The sequence below is a fragment of the Cucurbita maxima genome, unplaced genomic scaffold (genome assembly GCF_002738345.1).
Source record: "Cucurbita maxima cultivar Rimu unplaced genomic scaffold, Cmax_1.0 Cma_Scf00102, whole genome shotgun sequence".
NCBI classification, from domain to species: domain Eukaryota; kingdom Viridiplantae; phylum Streptophyta; class Magnoliopsida; order Cucurbitales; family Cucurbitaceae; genus Cucurbita; species Cucurbita maxima.
The window spans coordinates 193,826-212,553 of NW_019272118.1; the positions used below are offsets into that span (position 1 = coordinate 193,826).

The 18,728-nt window shown below is 33.8% G+C and overlaps 1 non-coding gene across 1 annotated transcript; it reads left to right on the top strand.

The window, feature by feature from the left end:
- Nucleotides 1-4,824: 4,824 nt before the first annotated feature.
- TRNAC-GCA lies at nt 4,825-4,896 on the top strand. Its single transcript has one exon. It is a non-coding gene; the product is annotated as a tRNA-Cys (tRNA).
- The last annotated feature ends 13,832 nt before the right edge of the window (nt 4,897-18,728 follow it).

Here is an 18,728-nt window from a genome sequence, read left to right on the forward strand (position 1 = left end):
TCACGTGTTTGATCCACGTTCACCGTACCTGATTCAAGTTGACTAAGTTGCATAACCAGACTATTCAATCTAAAATTAGTGATTATTTCTTTTTAAAATCACAATGAAGCTTTGAAAATATCTTTACCGATGAATTTTTATTTTTAATGTTAGCGGGGATAGCTCAATTTGGAGAGTGTTAGTGAAGTTCTAAAAGTCACATGTTTGATCAACATTCACTTCACCTAATTCAAGTTGACTAACTTGCATAACTTGAATATTCCATCTAAAATGAGTGATATTTCTTTTTAAAATTACTTGACTACTTAATCTAAATTTAGTGATTATTTCTTTTTAAAATTTAAGTATTTTCATTTTCAATGTTAGAGGGGATAGCTTAGTTGGGAGAGCTTAATATTGAAGATTTGAAGGTCATGTGTTCGTTCGACCTTGGGAACACCTGATTCAAGTAGCGTGGATTTCTAATTCTTTATTTGACTATAAATGCTCTATAAGACATTTTGTAAAATGACTCATTTTATTGCATCAAACAATAAAATTGATCTTTCGTAGAATTGTCAATACATTCTAATTTCAATGTTGCTAAGTTAAGTTCTTTTGATGTAGGTGATGATTTTTCTGATTCGAGGACAAATCCTGAAGAGGGGGATGATGATAAGAATCACGGTGTACATTCTACTTTCAATGTTGCTGAGTTGAGTCCTTTTAATGTAAGTGATGATTTTTCTAATTCGAGAACGAATCCTTTTGAAGAGGGGGATGATGATAAGAATCACGGTGTTCCAACTGGACCTATTACACAACCCAAGGCCAAGAAGATTCAACAAGCATTCATACATCATCTACAAAATTGGATAAGCTAGGTTCAACAATCATTTCATGTGTTACAAGCTGATTTGTTTGAGTCAAGACCATTTGGAGATTCAAAAGTAAATATTTGCACGGTTCCAACTGGACCTATTACACAACCCAAGGCCAAGAAGATTCAACAAGCATTCATACATCATCTACAAAATTGGATAGGCTAGGTTCAACAATCATTTCATGTGTTACAAGCTGATTTGTTTGAGTCAAGATCATTTGGAGATTCAAAAGTAAATATTTGCATGGTTGAAGTAGGGGATGAAGTTGCAAGCATCATTTCATGAGTGGTTAGAAAACTTTATTTATTATTTTAATTTCATAAAGTTTGTAATGCTCATATTGACTTCGTATTCTGTGGAGATTTAAAGGGATCGAGATTAAATCACGGCCACTAACTTTTTTTGTGGGGAGACTATAAATACCCACAAATTATTATGTAAAAGCGTATTTGTGATCAATGAAATTGATCTCTCATGTTGAGACGTTCCCCTTATAGAAATCTGAGCATATCTTTGTAGTTTCTAAGTTTCATGCAATTCTTGTGGTAAATTGCATCTTACTTATTCAATCAAGCCTTGATCAAGTATTATGGAGTGACTCAATTTAGAAAAAGATTTCAAATCTTGCTTCTCACTCTTGGATCTCATAATCTAATTCTATCCTTATCTTTTGGTTGATCCAAATTTTGTATAAGAAGTGTTAATTTCTTTAATACAAGGGTTCTTGCTTCTACAAAAGCTTCGCTTCTTGGGCTGAAGATTATGGTTGGTCTATCATCCTTCAACGGGATCTTCTATCCCCATGACTTGCTCTGATGCGGTCGTTCTTCTAACGCCAATTACACGTCCAGTTGTCGAGATTGTAATGTGAGTTTGTAGCCCATCCATTGAGGTTCTTTGAATGATTCTATAGCTTTATCATTTCTATGTTGGGAGTTTGATCATGGGTCTTGGGCGAAGGAATCCTTGGTTTACCACGCTTGAGTTGAAGGAAGTGTCATAGGGCTAAATTTTTTTTCCAATTTTTTCCAATTTTATTGATCTTTTTTTAGTGATTTTATTTCAATTTTGTCAAACCCACTCTTGTGCTCATCTCAATCATTTATCACATTAACCATTTGAATAAAATAAAGTCACATCAACCATTTGACCAAATGTCTATAGCATAACACTAACAAAGGTACAAAGTTCGTGACATTAACCATTTGAATCACCTTAATTCCACTTGCTGAACTTGACCAAATGTCTATAACATAACACTAACAAATGTAAAAATAATATTCCATTGGGAATCAAACCCGAGTCTCCTGGGTAAAAGTCAGATATCCTAGACGCTGGACGATAATGGATTTTTGGTATAGATGTCCTGAAGTCTTTTGTCAGATCGTTGAAGAGTTTTAGCATTATCTTTTGCTTAATGTCTAACTCTTCGACACGTCCTTCCCTGTGCGTGTTAGAGTTCTTAGAACTACCGCGACGTTTCGAGCTGTTCGATTGTGTGACTTTTTCTTCAAAAGAGTCAACATCAAATGTTAGGTCTTTGATTGGCAACCCATCTAAGGGAGCGCCGATTGCATCGATTCCATCAACGATCTTCCCATGAGTTTATGGTGCATGACCCATTTTTTATACCATTTACCTTCGAGCACTACCATAGTTTTGCATTGTCCATGAGATGCATTGCGGCTAACGTCACTCTCATGTCGTATGATAAAGTTTCTGTAACCCTCAACTCTCAGGTCGTATGATAGAGTTCTTAAAGCAACTGCGACATTTCGAGGTGTTCAATCGTATGGCTTTTTCTTCAAAAGAGTCAACATCAAACGTCAGGTTTTTAATTGGCAATCCATCTAGGGGAGCATCGATTGCATCGATTCTATCAACAGTCTTCCCATGAGTTTATGGTGCATGACCCATTTTTTATATCATCCACCTTCGAGCGCCACCGTCCATGAGATGCATTGTGGCCAACATAACTCTTAGGTCCTATGAGCAAGTTTCTGTAACCTTCAAGTATTGTTCTACGTCAAAAATAATGTTTTTTAATTCCTTAGCATCCCGATTACCATTTAATGATTTGTGTTTTTGGATTTTGAGTTTGTTAAGCCCAACATGAGCTTGGCTTGGTGTGTGGTTCTCTACGAACCTCCTTGTCAAACTGACTCGGGTGCTCATCTCAGTCATCTCAACTTCATGATGGCGTTCAACAAAAGAGACCTTTAAAATGACGAGATTATCACATTAACCATTTGAATCACCTCAACCTCACTTGTTGAAATTGAACCAAATATCTATGACATAACACTATTAAAGGTTCAAAGTTCATAGAAGTCTTTTTAATCTAAGATAATATTGAACTTGACCATTATAGTGCCTCTCAAACCAAGTTCATAAAAGTCTTTTGAATTTAAGATACTATTGAACTCATCCGTTATAGTGCTTCTCAAACCTAGGTACAGTTTAAATATAATTGGTGACAAAAGATGAAACTATAAAATAAAAGAAATAAGAAAATAATATTTCATTGCCGAGAATCAATCTCGGGTCTCCTTGATGAAAGCTAGATCTTCTGTGTAACGTCTAACTCTTCGACACGTTTTCTTATGTGTGTGATAGAGTTCTCAAAGCTACCGCCACGTTTCTTGTTCTTCGATCGTGTGGCTCTTTCTTCAAAAGAGTCAACATCAAACATTAGATTTTTGATTGGAAACCCATCCAGGAGAGGGTCGATTGCTTCAATTCTATCAATGGTCTTCCCATGATTTTTTGGTGCACGACCAGGTTTTATATACAATTCACCTTCCAGCGCCACCATAGTTTTGAATCGTCCATAAGATGCATTGGGCCAACGTAACATTCAGGTCCTCTGAGCAAGTTCCTATAGTCTTGAAGTATAATATCAAAACATATTAACGTATTTTATATGTTAAATATTAAAATAATTGATGTGTATCATAAACATTAAATAAAAATATATATTTGAAATTTGAATGAGATTCATATTAATTAAACATATATTATGATATTCTACGACATTTTAATATTATTTAAATAAAATATTATATCTTAATGGATTAGGTATTCAAATATATAATTTGACAAAAATTATCACATGTTCACCGTAAATAGAACCCTAGGGTTAAATCAAAAAGCATCAAACACTACAAATTACAAAACAGTAAAAAATATATATTATTTCCATTGTACTCTTGTGTACAAAATTTTTAAAGAAAATTTAAAATAAATTGAGCGTATTTGTTACACTTTTAAGTTCAATTACAATAAATCAAGAAAAGAATTGAGTGGCAATAAAATATCACTTTGATATCTGAATGTAATTTGAAGACATTTTATCCTTTGGAGTTGAATTACATTTAAGATTATTTATGTTATGTCTTATTTTCTTCAATAATAGCTTTTGGTAGTTTGTAGATGAACTACATTATGTATGAATTATCATTTTAGTGTATTAAATGCTTGTAATATTCAAGTTTGAAAACATTATGGAATACAAAAACTTTGTGTTTGAAACAATTTGGGTGTTATGTTTCTTTCAAACCTTGTTTTAGGTTTGGTGTTAAAATCTATTCATTGGATTAGTCATGATCAAGCTAATTCTTGAGTGAGTCGCCTTGGAATCTAAGAGTGACGATCTTAGATTCCAAGTTCAATCTAAGAGTTATTTGGTAGCATTTGACTGCAGATCAAGAGGTCACCAATTCGAACCTAGCTGGGCCCTTCTATCTTGGATAGAAATTTGTTACACTTTTTGGACCGACACTATGTCTAAGTTGTCACTAAGGTTAAAATCCTACAAAATGGATCCATGGCTCAGTGGTAGAGAATTTGACCGGTCACCAGTTTGAACTTGGTTGGGCTCTTCTATTTTGGACAAACACTTTTTACACATTTGGACCGACACTCTGTAGAAGGGATAACTAAGGTTGAAATCGTGCAAAATGGGTCCATAGCTCAGTGGTAGAGCATTTGATTGCAGATTAAGAGGTCACTAATTTGAATTTGGTTGGGCCCTTTTATTTTAGACAGACACTTTGTTCATAGACAAAACATTTAAGTTAACGTAATTTAAGAAACTTATGATTTTTATATTATCAAGAGTTTAATTGAGATAGGTCGATTCAATATAGTGGTCCCAAGAATTGAACCGAACCAAACTAACTAGTTAGTAACATGATTTAGTGGAAGCATTTTTATGCAAGGTAGAAGCAATAATGGAGGGTTTGAAATAATATAGTTTTCAACCCTTGTTTCTCGAAGGAATATTGAAATAATATAGTTTTCATGTTAAGTTTTGCATGGAAGAAAGAAAGACCGAGATGTAAAATATTATTTCAATTTGTTTGTAATATACAACAATATATAAATTAACTATAAGAAATATATAAAATTACATGTTCTCAAAGAGCTTCGATCAACACTGGAGGTAACTTCTACAACCACTCTAAACGTGCTCAAGATTACAATGAGTTAGATAAAATAGCTCTAGAACTTTGAATCCAATAACTTGAGTTTGACTCGTGATAGGATCTCTCTTCTTGTGGAATCTGCATAAAATAGGAAAACCATTCCAAAACAAAGTTTTACAAGGTGTTCTATGGTGTAGTGGTTAGCACTTTTGACTTTGAAACCAACGACCTGGGTTCAACTCCCGGTAGGATCTTTAAGAAATCACCTTGATGCGAAATAACAAAATAAGGAATGACAACACAAGACATTTCTTGTTTACCTATTACCTATTTATTCTTATCGAATGACCATCAAATTCCATATGCTCCGTATTAGCTACGGAGCTCATATACTGGAGTGAGTAATGGAGCTCATATACTGGAGTGAGTAATTAACCAAGGGCGAAATCCAAGATTTTACGAAATCCAAGATTTTAGTATTTCTTAATTAACCAAGGGGGCAAATCCAAGATTTCTACCAGTAATTTCTACCAGTATTTCGATTTCTACGAGTATTTCTTAACAAAGAGTGCAAGGGGGCAAATCCAAGATTTCTACCAGTATTTCGATTTCTACCAGTATTTCGATTTCTACCAGTATTTCTTAACAAAGAGTGCAAGGGGGCAAATCCAAGATTTCTACCAGTATTTCGATTTCTACCAGTATTTCTACAGTATTTCTTAACAAAGAGTGCAAGGGGGCAAATCCAAGATTCCAAGATTTCTACCAGTATTTCTACCAGTATTTCTTAACAAAGAGTGCAAGGGGGCAAATCCAAGATTTCTACCAGTATTTCTACCAGTATTTCTTAACAAAGAGTGCAAGGGGGCAAATCCAAGATTTCTACCAGTATTTCTACCAGTATTTCTTAACAAAGAGTGCAAGGGGGCAAATCCAAGATTTCTACCCGTATTTCTACCAGTATTTCTTAACAAAGAGTGCAAGGGGGCAAATCCAAGATTTCTACCAGTATTTCTACCCGTATTTCTTAACAAAGAGTGCAAGGGGGCAAATCCAAGATTTCTACCAGTATTTCTACCAGTATTTCTTAACAAAGAGTGCAAGGGGGCAAATCCAAGATTTCTACCAGTATTTCTACCAGTATTTCTTAACAAAGAGTGCAAGGGGGCAAATCCAAGATTTCTACCAGTATTTCTACCAGTATTTCTTAACAAAGAGTGCAAGGGGGGGGGGCAAATCCAAGATTTCTACCAGTATTTCTCTACAAGTATTTCTCTACCAGTATTTCAAGAGTGCAAGGGGGGCAAAATCTAAGATTTCTACAGTATTTCTCTACCAGTATTTCAAGAGTGCAAGGGGGCAAATCCAAGAGTGCAAGGGGGCAAACTACCAGTATTTCTTAACAAAGAGTCCAAGGGATTTCTACCAGTATTTCTTAACAAAGAGTCCAAGGGATTTCTACCAGTATTTCTTAACAAAGAGTCCAAGGGGGCAAATCCAAGAGATTTCTACCAGTATTTCTTAACAAAGAGTCCAAGGGGGCAAATCCAAGCGATTTCTACCAGTATTTCTTAACAAAGAGTACAAGGGGGTATTTCTTAACAAAGAGTCCAAGGGGCAAATCCATCCAAGAGATTTCTACCAGTATTTCTTAACAATGAGTCCAAGGGGGCAAATTCATCCAAGAGATTTCTACCAGTATTTCTTAACAAAGTGTCCAAGGGGGCAAATTCATCCAAGAGATTTCTACCAGTATTTCTTAACAAAGTGTCCAAGGGGGCAAATCCATCCAAGAGATTTCTACCAGTATTTCTTAACAAAGAGTCCAAGGAGGCAAATCCAGGGCAAATCCATCCAAGAGATCTCTACCCGTATTTCTTAACAAAGAGTCCAAGGGGGCATATCCATCCAAGAGATTTCTACCAGTATTTCTTAACAAAGAGTCCAAGGGGGCAAATCCATCCAAGAGATTTCTACCAGTATTTCTTAACAAAGAGTCCAAGGGGGCAAATCCATCCAAGAGATTTCTACCAGTATTTCTTAACAAAGAATCCAAGGGGGCAAATCCATCCAAGAGATTTCTACCAGTATTTCTTAACAAAGAGTCCAAGGGGGCAAATCCATCCAAGAGATTTCTACCAGTATTTCTTAACAAAGAGTCCAAGGGGGCAAATCCATCCAAGAGATTTCTACCAATATTTCTTAACAAAGAGTCCAAGGAGGCAAATCCAAGAGATTTCTACCAGTATTTCTTAACAAAGAGTCCAAGGGGGCTACTTGCCTCGTCGTCGACGTTTGGGACCTCCATTCTTGAGCTTCCAGTATCTGAATTACTTCAAATTTACTTCCACATACTCCCTATTGTGTCAGTTTATGAAATCATAATATTTTTCATGAGAATCGGTCCGGAATGGGGTTAAAATTGAGAAAACATGTGAAAAGATCAAATTTTGAGTTGACTTGGACAATTTAGTTGAACTGCCCGTATCATCGTTTTCTTCCTTTAAACAGGAAGAAGATGCGCATTTTTCGCATCTCCGCCATCTGAAACTCAGCCTGTACAGCCACATGTACAACGTTTCTCTCCTCGATTTCTTCGTGAAACTTAAAGATGGATGTTACAAGAAAGGGCTAGGAATTTATTTGATACATTCTCGTGGATCGTAGCCTAAGATATTCGCTTCCAAAGTCATCTGATTTTTCGCTGGAGAAAAAGTCAAGGATTTCTTATTGGGTAGTTGATTCTAGAAGTTTCAAGGCCCTATTTCTTCATTGAACCTCTTCCATATCCTTTCTTCAGGCTAAAGGAATTGGTTTGGAGGAACGTCTTTGAGTGTAGGATCTTAATTTCTAGAAATCGTTCTCGGTATGCAACTCACTTGAAATGCCAGATTTTCGATCTCGTGGGTAGCTTGTTCTATGACGTTTCAGCTCTCGATTCCTTCATCAAGTTTACTCAACTTCTTCTTCTGAAGCTAGAGGAATCCTTAATTTAAAGGAACAGAGATCGTAGTTAGGAATTCGACTCTTATCCCCAATTTAATTTCGAAACCTATTTCCTTCAATTCAGCACGCTCTCAAGGTTATTTTTTTTCGTGGTCTTCTATGGAAGCATTCCTTGGAGGTGCAGAAACAGATTGGAATCATTCTTGCTCGACGAGTCATCATGTATCCACGGATTGGATTTTCAAGTTTTTCTTGAAGTTCTTCAATGGCGGATTGAATTAGGGGAATGGATTCTAGGCACCTTCAGCACTCTATTCCTTCATAGAACTTGTGGGTAACCTTGTTGAGAAACTGTAGGAAAAAGTTTGAAGAGAAATGGTGGAGGATTGCTCCCGAATTTGGAAGAAATCTGAGAGTAGGAGACCCACAATCTAAACACTTATTACCTTCGATTGGGGGATCGACCTTTCTCGGTTCTTATTCCATATTGTTGCTCCTACTTCAGACTTTATAGGAGGAGCTTAAACCGACATTGAGAGCTTCAGAATCTTCATTATTTAGAGATCGAACTTTTTGGATAATTTTTAGGAGATATCAAATCCAATCATAGCCTTACCGACCTTGGCTTTGAATACTAGTTGTTGGATGTGATGATCCGTGCGTGTTCGTTCTAGATCATATCAAATTTTGGATGAGATCTGATGGTTGAGATTTGAGTTAGAAGGAATTTTCTCAGATGGTCACGGTAGATGCTCTGATTCTAATTAGAGTGGCATTTATGTGATTATCCATTCTTCCAGGGGTATTTTGGTAATTTGCCACTTTCTGAATATTTTATTATTATTTTTCTCGAAAAATCCACAATTTTTCTACAAATTCCTCATCCATTTTTTTATCATTTTCCCCTAATTTTGAATCTTGAGGTTCCTTCTAGATAAGGAATTACAAATCCGGAAAGATATTTGATAATTGATAAAATGACTTTTTTGCCATTTTCATTTACTTTTTCCTTTCCAATTCTTTTCAAAAGGCCTTTTAACTCCTTGAAATCACTCGGTAAGGTACTCACTTGACTAAGTACCTTGTTCTTCCTTAATCCTTTAATTTTTTTCCTTTCTATCCTTTGGGTCTTTCATGAGTGGCTTATACTTATGGGAGCTAATTTCCTTCATTTTTTGGGTGTTACATATACATACTCTTACAAACACAAAATAAGAAGCGGACTTAAAAGAAGAAAAAAAAAATACTAGATTAAAAACAGAGTTAGTCCATGGCCCACACTCCAAAGTCTGCTCTCATCCACGACCAACTCTTAGTTACTTGAAAACAAATGATAAACATGGAGTGAGTAAAACTTAGTAATTCCGAAACCATTACTTCTTGCTATGTTTTCAGGATCTTATACTAATCCTGAAAATCATTCCCCTAAAATGACCTTCAATTTTCTCCCCATGAACACAATTTTCTCCTCATCTATCTTTTTTTAAACACTTTTAAAAGTTAAACATAGTTTTGACATTTTTTTTTTAATTCACCAGTATTTTTTTTTTTAAATTATGAGTTTTTTTTTAGATAAAGTGCAAAGTTCGATGGTTTTTTTATTAATTTAGAATATAATTTAAAAAAAAATACAAATTTTTGTTGATTAAGTTAATATTTATTTTATTAAAATATATAACACCACATCAAAATTAATTTATTTGGAATAAAATTAAAACTAAAAATTCAATTTATTTTAAACTAAAAAATTAATTTATTTTAAAACTAAAAAGTATACTTGGTTTGACTAAAACATCCTTTATCCCAACTATAAAGAATTTAATTTCAAGCTCTCTTCTAATAGACAAACGATTTATTAACCTCTGTGGTAAGATTTTACTTCATCAATTTAAGTAGCGTTCAACTATAAATATCGAATTTTAAAGTATTCCTCAGTAAAGTAAATCTGTTGAAACTATCTATCAAAGGTGTTCCATAATGAGTTGTGTAGAAGTGTTTCCTTCAATTCTAATTCCAATTAAGGATGTCAATGACAAAAAAGTGCAAGAGGCTAGAAGGTTTGTAGTGGAAGAAAATAACAAGAGTCATGGACATCGTTTCGTTTACGAGCTGTATCATGTGTCTTATTCATGGTTACTTAAATCTCATTGAATTGGTGCGCCTTTCACATTAGAGACATTTGTGCCTTAAACCGAGCTCTTTGCAATAGCGAACTTATTAAAAACTCTTTGCTTGCTGCAACATTTGCTTAACATAATTGGACCAAAGGACGGTATGGACGACCATAGCTCACTGTATTGGTCCCCAATCATGAAGTGTGACGTCAGATCTTTGTGAAAACCATATTCATTAACTATAACATGGCAAGAAATTTTTTATGTTTTGACTGGGCATGTCATATTCTGTTGTTCTTATATATCTTTAGTTATCCGTGATTAAAGAAAAGAAGTATAGACATGGTTTCCAACCAACCCTTCATTTATAGTTAGTTCGACGAATGAGTTTTTGTTATCATTTTATCGTTAACCCTTCCGCTCGATTTTGTGTTACGATATCATATAGGGAATGAGAAGCGACCTTACTTAGACAAAATTATATACCGTTTGATAATTATTGTTGATAACAAAGATAAATTGAATTATAAGCATTTTAAGTTCAAAAGTAACAAATTACTTTTACACTTCATATTCTTTATATAACCATAAGGAAGGGAGGGATAGAAAAGATACTCATAATATCATTATGACTATGCCATATTTCATTAATAAAAGAGAATAATACACCCACAAACACACACGTATATTTCGAGAGAGAGAGGGCTTATTATAAGTAGAGATAGCATTCTAGTAGTTTTATTGCTACTTGGGGACAAGGAACTCGAGAACTTCTTTAAAAGATGAGAGCTTATAAGTGGCGATGGATATATTATATGCACAAAAAGAAAGTTCTACACCGTTGTAATAAAAGACCAAGGAATATCATCGTTATTTATAACTTCTATCACAATAATATAAATTCTACGAGGACAACGTTCTCTAGTCATACCAACCAGACCATTCACCACACACTTGTAGATGAAACGATGTCCACTATTCTCGTTATTCTCTTCAACTACGAACCTTCCTGCATTTTGCACTACTAGGATATTCACATCCTTAATTGGTACTAGAGCATCTAAAGGCAACCATTCCACACGGCTCATTCTAACAACTTTGGTAAATAGTTCCAAGAGACATTGTTAGACCGATTTGTTCATGAATACTTAAGAATTTGATATTTATAGTTGTAGTTGAACGCTACTTAAATTGATGAAGTGAAATCTTACAATAGAGTCTAATAAAGAGATTGTCCATTAGAATAGGTTGGAATTAAATTCTTTATAGTTCGAGATAATAGTTGTATTCTTTATGTCATTGAGATTGGTGTTACTAGTACTTGTTAGTATATTTGAGTATAAATATTAAAATGATTAGTTATTAAATATTGTTTGAATTAAAGCGTTTATAATTCAAATGATCTTCATAACCTAATTCATAAAAATAAATAAAATAATTAGGAAGCATTTATGTTCTAGATCAAAATTAGATGCATTTAAAAAGAACTGGCGGTAACTACTTTATTCATCGTCCTTTAATCCTAAAAGTAACTTAAAATATTGCAATCGCCTATTATGAAATTAGGCCCGAACTAAAAAAATAATATTTGTAAAAGATGGAAAAATTCATAAGCCAACCAAAATATGTATTCAAAGATGAAGAATTCACAACAACAATCACAAACAATATTAATTAGCATCTTGTCTTTTGGTTTGTCACATTTTCAAACATGAACAAACCTCAATTTCGAGTTGGTGAGTATTATGGATCATAATCGACAGTACTTTGCAAGTAGCTTTGAGAGTTCACAAAAGGTCGAAAGTTGAATTTCTTCAGAATGGTAACCAAATAACGGATGATTATTGTTGAATTTCCAAAAAATACACCACAAATTTCATTTATAGATATAAATGGAACCATTGATATAAAGCTCTTATTATATAATTGCATCTTCACTAACAAACCCACCTCAGAGTGATCATCTGCAAATTAAGAAGCGTTCCTAAATTACTCAAAAGTGAACTTTTAAGACAAATGAAGCTATATTTGAGCAAGAAAAATCATGTTACATGTGTCTGGGATACCACGGAGACACCAATGCAAGCAATCACTACCACCCGAAGTTTCTTTGATATTGTAGTTGGATCTATGAGACTCATTCCTCATATGTGAAAGAGTAGTTATATCCAACATTCTTACTTGTGTGCCTCTTACGGAACTCTCAACAAATGGATCGCTTGACACAACTTATATTGCCGATAATCATCACTTACATCCAAAACTTGAGTATAGCGGTCGACTGTCGTCAAGGACCCATTCACCATTTCCATTCCTAACGATGGAAAAGTTTTATTACATTCATTTCTTTCTTCTTTCTAACTTCTTCATTCTCACATTTAACTTTTTCTTATTAAAAAAAAAAAAAAAACTGAAAAAGGAGAAAGAAGGAAGAAGAAAAAAGAAAACCCTTAATTTTGAAAGCTTTGACTGATGTAAAGAAAGCTTGAGAATAATTTATTCTCACGCCCCTCTTTGACACTTGTTGGATATATATCTATCCTTCACATGTCGTATCATAATCATATCATATCGTAAACACTTTGTGGTTATATCCTTCCCAAACTTATCATAGATTTAACGTCCTTAGACATACACAGTTGTGTCGTTACCTGAACGTACCTTAGTCATAACGTTATAGGAACGTATCCTAACGCTATCATTCTATATCCCTTTCTACCCATAACCTAATCGTATTTTTTTATGAATCCATCGTGACCATATTGTTTTTATCAATCTGTCATGACCATAGCACTTCGATACGTAACCAAACCATAACGTTTCATGAACATGTCTTACTCCTATCGTTACATTACGTAACCAAATATACCATTGAACACATGGTACCGTAAGTATTATCATACAATTCACATATTATAACATATCATAAGCATATCGATTCACAAACATTTCACACATATCAATATATATGACACTTGCAGAACCACGGGCACAGTCAACATCAAATATAACCATATGGATGGTAATGCCACCTACCTGATTAGCTTAGGCTAGTGTCCCCAATTTATCCTTAAGAAAGTTCGATTTGTCCTTTGTATTAAAGTCAACCTATATGAACCATGACATCAATTTCAATCATTTCTCTGAGTTTTATGATGTTCTAGTGTTAGATTTCATGGGAATATTGCACGAGTAAAGTCTTGAAATGTCTATATATTTAACACTTTCCAAATCTTGATTTTTGGCTGTTTGTGTTTTTTTTTTTATAATTATGTTAGCAATTAGTCAATTTAATCAATTCTTCCTTTATGTTTTTTTTTTAAATTATGTTAGCTATTACTTTTGGCTAATTTATTCTATTCTATTCTATTTATTTTATTTTATTATTTTTTTTATTATTTTTTTTTTCTATTGATCGACATATCTTTCTAAAACATACTAAATAAAACTAAATAATTGGTTAAAAGAGGATATAAGATATAACTTATGGTTAAATCTCTTTCCATATGAGGATAACTCATTCTCATTTCCATCTTTGCAACCATGTATAAATTAAGGATTTTATTTCTCTTTGGTCAAAACCATCCTTAAAGGACAAAATTGAAGTTGTAGTTAGGCCATTATAATATTTGATGTGCTAGTTTTCAAACTACTTTAAATGGGTGTAAAGAAACCATGGGAATAACTTAGTGTCACTAATATGACACGTGTTGGGCATGTACTGAACACTTGTTGATACAATACATACATTACAAATTTATAATCCAACATTTCGTATCAGACACTTGACTTTGAATATATTTTGAGAGTGAACAGTACATTAAGCTTTTTTTTAAGTATACAAATATATAAACTTATTTATATGAATTTATTTCTAATATAAAATTGATAAATTTTTTTAAATAATTCTTTTTAATTAATGTATCATTGTCACATCAGTGTCCTAGTTTTTTAAAAATGACATGTTACCATATTTATTTGGTATCATGTTTATGTCTCGTATCTATATCTCATTTTTATTTTTGTGACTCTGAGATATTTTGCTTTTATAAATAGATATCTTCACGAAAATAAGTTTAATTTATGTTGAGATGGAGAATAAAAATTGACACTTAAGGGCGTTGATACTTGCGACTTTGATTCTTCTTAATGTGAAGCTGGCATCTTGCAATTACTTGGGTAGAGAATGTGTTTCACTTAAAATTCACTCAAGAGAAAATAATCGAATAACGAACAATATTCGAGAGAGGATAACTTTTTTTTTTAATATTTGAGAAATAAGAAAGAATAAAAATTAAAACATGGCATGAATGACATCTTCTTGAATCTTTGTTTTGTTCTGGTAAATGTATAAAAAAAAAAATCTTATACATTTTTAGATATAATTTAAGATTACCTATTTAATAAAACTCCATCCAAATTTTTACTGATAAATTTAATTATTATTTGTATACAATTGTTAATATGTAAGAAAATATATGTACAAAATGTTTATACTATTGGTAATACACTAGTCTCGGTTGTTTGACTAAAACAATGCAACCATTGTCCAAACTAAACAATTTGATTCAAAGCTATTTCCTAAGAGAGGGAGGCTCAATTAGACTTTGTTGTAAGATTCGACCATATCAATTTTGAATAGCGTTCTCCACAATTATAAATATCGAACTCCAAAGTATTCACGAGCAAAGTAAGTTTGTTGAAACTATCTATAAAAGTGTTCCAAAGTGAGTTGTGGAGAAGATTTACCTTAAAATCTAGTTCCAATTAAGGATATCAACGATGAAGAAGTGCAAGCTATTGGAAGGTTGGCCGTGGAAAATTTCAGAGGTGGTAGATATAATTTAATTTACAAGCGTGTGGTGAACGGTCTTTTTAGTCCCATATAGGCTTTGACCCCAAATTTTATATTATTGTGATAGATGCTATAAATGACAATGATATTCATTGGTCCTCTCTCTATATGTGCTTGTGGGACATTACTCTCTTTTATCTATCAACAACATTACTCTTTTTTATCTATAAAAATGACATAGCCATAATGATATAATAATCCTTATATATGTATTTTTTCTTTTGGGTATCGATCTCCTACCTCTCACATGCTAAGCAAGCGCTCTACCATCTGAACTACATCCCCACAATTTTTGCATCACAAAACTCTAAATTTTCCGTCATCAATAATAGTGAAAATGAAGAAATATTGCTACCCAACATGTCATGAATAAGGAAAAAATTGAAAAGAAATAATATATTTAATAATAGATAGCCATATTTTGGGAGATGCATGGTATCAATCCCCATACCTCTCGCATGCAAAACGAGCACTCTACCCTCTGAGCTACATCCCCATGATTTTAACATTATAAAACCCTAGCTATAGTATGATTACTTGAATAAAGTTATTATTGTTGTTTATTCAATAAAGATTGTTATTGAATAAAATGAATTTTACGATCATTAATCTAAATCCAATAAACTAAGAACACTCTAGCTATAGTATGATTACTTGAACTATATGTAGAGACATAAGAGTTGATAAGGCTGAGTACCTTATTCTGGGGACACTATGGATGCGGCCCACTTTTGTATATGATATAAACAATGTGATTAGTAAAATTGTACATGTGGAGATATGTGTGTGGGGGCGTCCTATGCAATGAGTATTGCATAAGATTGAACCATGAAGAAAATCACTCTCACTTCATAATGTCATTTACTATTGAGACTGATTTTCTTTTCATTCGATGACCTAGGTAACTCGATCTTAATTCTAAGCTAACCATGAACTCCTTTTTATTCGAAATTATCCTTATATTTGCATGGGTGAGAGTGGCTTAAGTTCGCTGACTCAATAAACCTCCCATTTCAGGGGTAAGATTGGGTAAATGGCTGGGGACGTGGGGCTGACTCTAGGTCTTGAACAAGGGGCTTCACCCTCTCATTGGCCTGAGAGGGATTCGGTTTACTGGTTGGACCACAAACCAATTGTTCATTAGAGAATCAGTGAGACATAAGAAACAAGAAGTAACTTCAGGGGTAAAACGGTAAATTGGACCAGCTCTAGTTACGAACAACCTGTGAAGGATAGACTTACTAATCATGGTTATATCAAATGGACAAAAATATATCTATAGTGAGGGGAGTGCAACTACTAGGCTATAGTGGAATGTTCTAGTAGTTAACGAATGTTGGTTAACAAGGTTAATGAGTTTAACCGGTTAATCTTGAATCATTGGAGCCCATGATCTATAGATCCATTAGGTCCCTCTACTAGCTCATATCGAACTAAACCATAGAACAGTGTGACGAGTGAGTTCGAAGTGTTCGAATTCAAATTAGGGAGAATGCACTGCATATATACAATATATTTAACCGCATTTTTTGTTTTATTTACGAATTAAACAAAAAGATTGAATCTGAACGTTTTCATTTGTGTTATCCGCCAAGGAAATGATCAAGGAATTCTCTATACACGGCTGAGAGATGACCGTATTGTTGCACATTCTGAATAAAGTACCGTAGGCAAGCGAAGCTTTTGAAAATAAAAGCGTGTAGAACTCAGATCCACTTTCTCTTCGATTCGTAAAATTCAAATTTGATCTTCCTTTCGTCTCCGAGTGATTGAGAAAGAATTTGGGTCTGGCGTGCATCCGGTTCGGTCAACAATAAGGTTTTCGTCTCCGAGTGATTGAGAAAGAATTTGGGTCTGGCGTGCATCCGGTTCGGTCAACAATAAGGTACAAAGCTGATTTATTAAATGGGCTTGAAGTTCCATTATCGTTAGGTCGAAGATCTCTACAAGGTTTAGTGCACTTTGGTAGTTGCGAATGTTGTCGTAATCAAATGTCTTTCTCATTCGACATTCTCTCTTACCAAGCACTCATACTCGCCAGGGTCGAGGAGACAATTCTTGAGCTAATTGGGCTTTGAGATTGCGTATATGCGAAAAGAGCTCGCTTTCAACTTTCTACCTCGGTGTTTTGTGCCCAGTTCTGGTTCAGAAAAGGGTCTGATCTCTTTCATTGGAGCACATTGATGCCAAAGGAGTCTTCTGAACCGGTGGAGAGGCTATGATGACTTCAGGCTATTCAAATAGCATGACTGATACCACAAAGAAATGGTCTCTAAGTCACACTAGTGGAATAGGTTTTTCATAATAATTATCTCGATATATTATACCAAAAACCTGTCTGATGACTAATAAGGTAAGGGGTTTCAAAATACAAAAGAATGACAATTCGTGTGATAGAAAAGGAGATCTTCATTTTTTTTTCAGTGTGCACGGTTCGCCTGCCTTCTTGACCACAGATAGGCTATAGGGCTTTGCACTTCGGCCCCTGAGAATACCACATCAAGGTGACAGGATTCGAACCTATGGCTCTCTGAAACTTCTTCATCGGTTATTTGGGCGCATCTTCCTTAAAAGAATTGTGACGACAGTGGACAACATAATGGAAAGTTTCTAGAAAGAATACAATAGAACAACTTGTGTAATGCTCTTTTTGAAGTCGGGCTCGAAACGATCTTTATTCTTCCAAGATTATGTTTCATTCTCTATTCTCATCTTCTTGGTTCAATGTTTAAAAACCACATTTTAAATCATATTATCTTGCCTAATTCATTTTGGTATAGTATTGTTGGGGGCATTTTGAGAATCGAACTTGAGGCCTTTACACCCAAAAAAATAATCATACCACTAGACCAAATGCGTTTATAGTAGATCTAAAGTTCTTAGTTGCTAGTCTATATATTTTTCGTGCCTCAATATATATGAAATTTATAATAGTTGAAAGTTCTTAGTTGCTAGTCTATATATTTTTCGTGCCTCAATATATATGAAATTTATACTAGTTGAAAGTTCTTTTTCGTGCCTCAATAGTTCTTAGTTGAAGTTGTGCATTGCCATGCATTCCTTTGGGTTAGGCCCCATTGATAATTATTTTACAACTATTCTATTTCTTTTCATTTATTTTTCTTTCAAAAATTGTGCTTTTTTTTCTTTTTTGGAAGGGCATTTCGAGAATCGAACTCGAGACCTCTTGCACCCAAAGAAAGAATCATACTAGACCAAATGCCCTTATTATGGACTATATATTAAATTTTTTATGGAATCTATCATCATTATTTCATTTATTTTCTTTGTTAATAAAATCCATGAGCAATTATTATTATTATATTTTAGATCAACTTTAGTTTGATAGTTCCATTTGAGACACATATAGTGGAGTACACAAGTAAAGCAAATATTGAAAGGTACGATTTGTATAGGCATGCCTATTGAAAGTGAAAAAGATAAAATGATATTTAGAGCAAGAATATTACACTTCGTTGAATTGCATTCTTTGAGGCTCATCTTTTGATGAATTGAACATAGG